Below are 5,998 nucleotides of genomic sequence, written 5' to 3'. Positions count from 1 at the left end.
CTTTCTCATTCATTTATTTGTCCACTATACTAAAGATTGTACATGTACATTCTTTTTTTTAAACAAGGGGAAATAGTTTTTCAGGCAGTCTGGTGAATTTTTTTTTGCACTCTATCCATGTGGCCCTATCTGCAGCAATGACAGTATGCTGGAGTATCAGATATGTGGAACAGAACCAGGTTTGCTTGACATTGCTGTACACATTGACAGTGTTGTATAATCAAAATATTAGTTGCTAATATAATAATCTTTTTGCCACGATTATGATTAGAGATGGGGACAAATAAAAAAAATAGTGATTCATTTTGATCTGTTATTCATCAAGGTTAATAGAGCAACAAATATGAATATACAAATATTCTTTGATGAATCAACGAATCAATCCATTGATTTGTCTGCACTTTAAATGGCTATAACACTGGCCCTCAACCACCTAGACACCAAATTTTCAGGGAAGCTTCCCCAGATGCTTTTCTAAAACTGAAATGATAGAGAACAGTGGATCACAGACCCCCAAGTTATATAGTCACAAATAGCACCCCACAGGAAAGCTCCCCCCACGTACTTAGAAACTCCAATCACAACAGAGCTTCCGATGTCTTTCCCCAACACGCCTGCCAACTTTGGTGAAGATTGGATATCGGACATCCGAGTTATTCACCCACAAATTGGGTCCCCCCAGGAGAGTTTACCACATGGCACAGAAGCCCATTCTGCCTACTGGCCGATTATCAGAACACAATAGGCAGCCATCCCCCACACAGCCAACCACCCCAACAGCCTACCCCCACATCCCTTCCTTTCCCTACCTTAGCCCCCACCCCACTCCCACCGACACCCCCTTACCTTAATAGCTGCTGCCAAGGTCTCCATCAGGCCTTCACAGCCATGGTGTGTAAAAAGGGAGGCTGGCTGTTCTTTGCAAAGATGGTGGCTGTGGCTTCATTTTGGGTAGGGAAGCTGCAGCTGCCATCTTTGCAAAGGGCGGCCTGGATTCCCTTAAGGCAGGCTAAGGAAATCCAGGCTGCTCTTTGCAAAGATGGCAGCTGCAGCTTTCCTACCCTAAATGAAGCTGCAGCGACCATCTTTGGAAAGGGCAGCTAGTCTCAAATTTTTACATGTGTGGCTCTGAGGCCAGAATACCTCTGCAGCAGAGATTGAGGTAAGAGGGTGTCGGGGTGGGGTGGGACCTAAGAGAGGGAAAGGGAGGGGTAGGCTGTGGTATTAGGTGGCTGTGTGGGGTGGTGGCTGCCTTTTTGCTGCCAATTAGCTGATCAGCGGCTGGTAGGCAGAATGGGGGGGTTGTATTTTTTTTAATATAAAGGATGAATAAAAATGGGTAAATATTCATCCTTTTGTATTCGTGGGGGTCTCTGGAACCCACAAATACGGATTGACAAATATTTAATGAATCGGTTATATTCATTGGAAAAAGTGATCCTTTTTTTATATTTGTCCCCATCTCTAATTATGATCTCTTCCCCCCCCCCTTGGGTTATGTCTGGATTGATGCTGGCCAAGAAATTGGGATAGGTTGTAGAAGGGAGCAGCAGCAGGCTAACAGATGAAACCAATGAAGAACTGAGTGTCTAATCTACTAGTATCTTTTCTTGCCTGTTGGTGGAAGCATAACAAGAGCTCTACTGGCTGGGCAGCTAAATGAACTTCTTTCTGAACATGGCATACAACTGGTCACAGACATGGGACAAACACCCCGGCCCTGCTTCCCTAAATCCCCGCTCTCTGATGTTTCACTCTGTTCTCAGCCTCCTCATTTGAGGGGGATGCTTCTGTTTGTGTTTACTTGAATATGAGTAGCTACACCTACATGGAGACTATTTTGGTGGAGTTCCTGGTTGTACAATCTAATGTTCATGCAAAAGACTCATTCAGATTCCCTGTTCATTAGAGAGAGTATGGGAACAACATGAGCAGGGCCATTTAGTTGTGTTTATTTTGGGCATCACACCTGAAAAAGCATTCTGGGAATGTGGTTTTTATCCTCGCCATTTGGGGAGGAGTATGCGTGTATTCTGTGACTTAAGAAAATTCCACTACACTTGCAGTATTTTTGACCTGTTGGCAAAGTATTTGTTTTAAATACTAAAAGTTTAAAAGCAGCCACTTCTGTTGTAAATAAGAAGGGTGACTTAGTGTCAGGAGATGATATGCAATAGCATTAACTGCTGTCTGGATCCCTTTATAAACAACATTCTGGCAAGGCTGCTGCTGTTGTCATCTCGTCCTGCGGCTGAGGTGAAGGAGGGGCACCGCTCGCAGCCTGGCCACATGCTTCTCCTTCCTCCCGCGTGGCACTCCTCCACTCCCTGCCCAGATGTGCCGCGGGATGGGGTGATGCTGAGAGAACAGCCTTCTCGTGCACGCTCCCCCCCCCCATGTGCTTTCACAGCCTGCTGCGGAGAGCTCGCACCCGTCCATCCATCCATTTTGACAGTCTGTTGCTCGTTCGCTCCCTCCCTCTTCCTTTCCTTTCCCTTTCCTGCTGCTGCTTGTTTGCTGCCGCCAACAAGGAACAAACAAACAGGAAAGGAATCTTGGTATCTAGTAGAACAGAACAAAGTCTATTTTATATTTGTTTCTTCCATGTAGGCAGAACACAACATATTTCAAAATACATTGTTATTGTCAGCCAGTAGTTGAACATGTGTAGCACCAAAGACTGAAAGGGAGCAGTTTTGCTCCAGTGTGATTAGAATTCTGTCTCCAGGAGCTGATGTAGTTTAGTTGTATGTAGGACCTGCCATGTACCACAAAGAGCTCTACCATCCAATACTCCACTACAGTATTCCTTTCCATTCCCCAGTATATGACTTCTGAACCACCCATCCCCTTCTGCCTAACCAAATGCAGACTGAAAGACGGGGAAAAAAGGAAATTGAATTTTTAAGCAAGGAACATCTTACTCCAATACGTCCACTTGAAGAGACAGTGGTCTTCTCATCCCTTTCCTATTAGAGGCTGGATGTCATTGTGGCCATTCTGACCATGCATGCAACAACTCTAAACAATGATATTGTGTTGTATCCAGACCAATAATTGATTATTCTTCCTGCACTGCTTCTTCCATTGAATTTACCTTTCACCTGTATGATCAGTGATAACAATCTGTCACAGATTGCTACAAATACTTTCTCCATCTGCAGCTCTTGGAAACTTCTGTTTAAAATTTATAAGGTTCCAACCCTTGGATCTCTATCCTTCAGGATCAAGAGAAAGAGGAGAGCTTTTTTCCTTATGTCCAAATGGGAATGCCACTAGTTTGATGTTTTCTTGATAAATCAGCAATGCTGATCATGTGAGCCCTGTCTCAGTAATTCACCTCTTGTGTGGTAAGAGGCAGAATCAGTAGAAAATCAGTATAGTGTCAGGCCTGTGATTATTCTTGTGGATATCCTACATTTGGATGGGTGGGAGATGGAAATTTGCTTGTGGCAGTCCAGACTTCTTCGGGGATGAACTGTGGAGCTGTTGAAAAAGAATGTAAAAGAAAATGTAGAGGAGACATGTAAACTAACTGGAAAGCATTTGAGAATTTTTGTAGTTAAAATATTCTGCTATGGTCCCTTGTTGACTATTGACACTTTGGAATATACAGTAATACTATGAATTTCCAAAATCCTGTAGATTTATTCACATGATATTTAAAAATTCACGAAATTAATATTTAATGTTTTCCTCCACCACTGTTATTTAATCTCTGCCCACCCTCTCCCAAAATAGAGAGACAGACACAGGTGTTTAAGTTAACTAGGGCCACACTTTGCTTTTAACCTCCAATCACTCTTATCCTGCAGAGGGGCCTGGACATCATGTGGATCCCTGGAGCAGGCTCTAGGGGTATCTATTACTCCCTCTCCAATCATAAGTGGGTGAGTCCCAAGCCCCTGGTCAGAGCTGTCCCCCGAACAGCTCATGCCCAGCTGACCAGAGACTGGGAAGAAAAATCTCCCTATTTGCCATCCATCCAATTGTCTAGAACTAAGACATGCAATGGATGGGACTATACCTTATTCATCCCTCATCCCAGCAAGTGAAATGCTAGATCCTGGATGCTGTGATGCTGGGTGCAGTAGGACCCCATATGCTTTTTGGGAGCTCACTGAAACTCACCTTCCGCATTATATGACAGTTTCACCTATTTAAACGTGACTCAAACCTAGAACAGACCTCAGAATCCCATGGGTAAACAGTGTGGGACAGGCAAAAATACGTCCGCCCACCTTTTATATGCCAATCAAGTGAGACGGACTTAAAATTCCTATCCGGCCTCAGACCAGCTCAGCCACACTGGACCCAGGGCGGGCAGGTTAACTCAAAGGAAAAAAGGCTGGCTGGGGCAGAAGAATCTTGTAATTGTACCAACATCCAGCCCCAGCACAGCCTTGTGAGAAGTGCTAATTGGTGTCTCTACCTGCCTATGTCAGATCAGGAGATGTGGGAAAAATAGTTCCAAGCCAGTGTATGAATCCACGCCAGCAGAGGTATACATTGCCCACCAGCTCCAGAAATACAGAGATGGACTTGGGTGTTGGAGTTAACTAGGAAAACACTTAACTGATTTTAACCCCTCTATTGAGGGGTGGGTTGTAGGGGGCATGTTATAAATGGTGTGAGGGAGTGGTTAGGACTGTCGGGCATGTGGGGCATGGAAGGGATGAGGGGAGTGAATAGTGGAATGCTTTTTGTCCATGTGGGGCAGAGGAGTCGTCATGTGGCATGGTGTGGAATTGGGAGGGTAGGATCTCCTGTAGGAGAGCCATACGGCTGGGAAGAAGGTGGAGTGTGTATGTATAAGAGGGGAGTTGGGTGGGTCTAGAGGTGATGGGTTTTTTTTTAAGTAATAGTATGTCTGGGTATGTGCATATGAAGAGCAATGATGGAGGATTGTGGTTAAGAGGACAAGAGACATATTCTGTCTGTTGCTGGAAGGAGGGAGGTGTGGGGAGGGCAGGTCAATGTGATAGTGGATAAATTCAGATGTAGGGACTGAGTGGGGGTGTGAAGATTGGGTTAAGAAGTGAGATGGAGATGAAATGTGTAAAATATATATGGGAGAGAGCAGGTCTGGATAGGACTTTGTGTTCCTCCCAAACATTTACCTCTTCTGCCAACAACCTATTTTGTTGTTTAGTCATTAAGTCGTATCCGACTCTTTGTGACCCCATGGACCAGAGTATGGCAGGCCCTCCTGTCTTCCACTGCCTCCCGGAGTTTGGTCAAGTTCATGTTGGTAGCTTCGATGACACTGTCCAACCATCTCATCTTCTGCTGTCCCCTTCTCTTGCCTTCACACTTTCCAAGAACTCACCACCTTAAACCTATACTACCCAAGCTCTGTAGTTTCCAGAGCTATAGACAAAACAGGAAGCAATCCTGTCCGTTGATACAGAGTACATCTCTACAAACTATGAACCTGAATGGCTGAGAATGTCCACGGTTAAGCCCAGATGAAGGTAAATGTAAGTAATTTCGAAAAGCCAAGGTCTCTCTAACTCACTCTGCTCCCAATGGCTGTTGAGGCAGGAAAGCAGCAAGTGGGCAAAGTGTCAAGAACTTAGAGCACTGTTGCTACAGCAATCATGTGACCTCAGAGGTCATGTGACCTCTTCTCTCATTATGTCCTCAGTGGTATGTCAATAGTTATTTAAATGTCTCTCACACTCTTAAGACCAACCAGGCTGCTTGCAAGAGTGAAATAAAAGTGGATTATAAATACTTCTGCATGGGCTGCTGTCGGGCTGTTTTTGTTTTTTTTATAAGCTCATAAATGATACTTAGTATCTCCAAATGAGCATCCATTAACTATCTTAGTTAATGTCGTGGAGCTACTTACCTACTCCTTTTTAGGTCAAGAGTCAAGAACGGAATATTAGAAGATGTTAGAGAACTAATTGCCACTCAAAGCACTATTTATGTCACAGAACCCTGGTCCAAATTCAGAAAATATTAGCACTAACATCTTTCTTTCTCTCATCCT

The sequence above is a fragment of the Pogona vitticeps genome, chromosome 4 (genome assembly GCF_051106095.1).
Source record: "Pogona vitticeps strain Pit_001003342236 chromosome 4, PviZW2.1, whole genome shotgun sequence".
NCBI classification, from domain to species: Eukaryota; Metazoa; Chordata; class Lepidosauria; order Squamata; family Agamidae; genus Pogona; species Pogona vitticeps.
The sequence above is the reverse complement of the archived record's forward strand: the minus strand, read 5'-3'. Positions refer to the sequence as shown.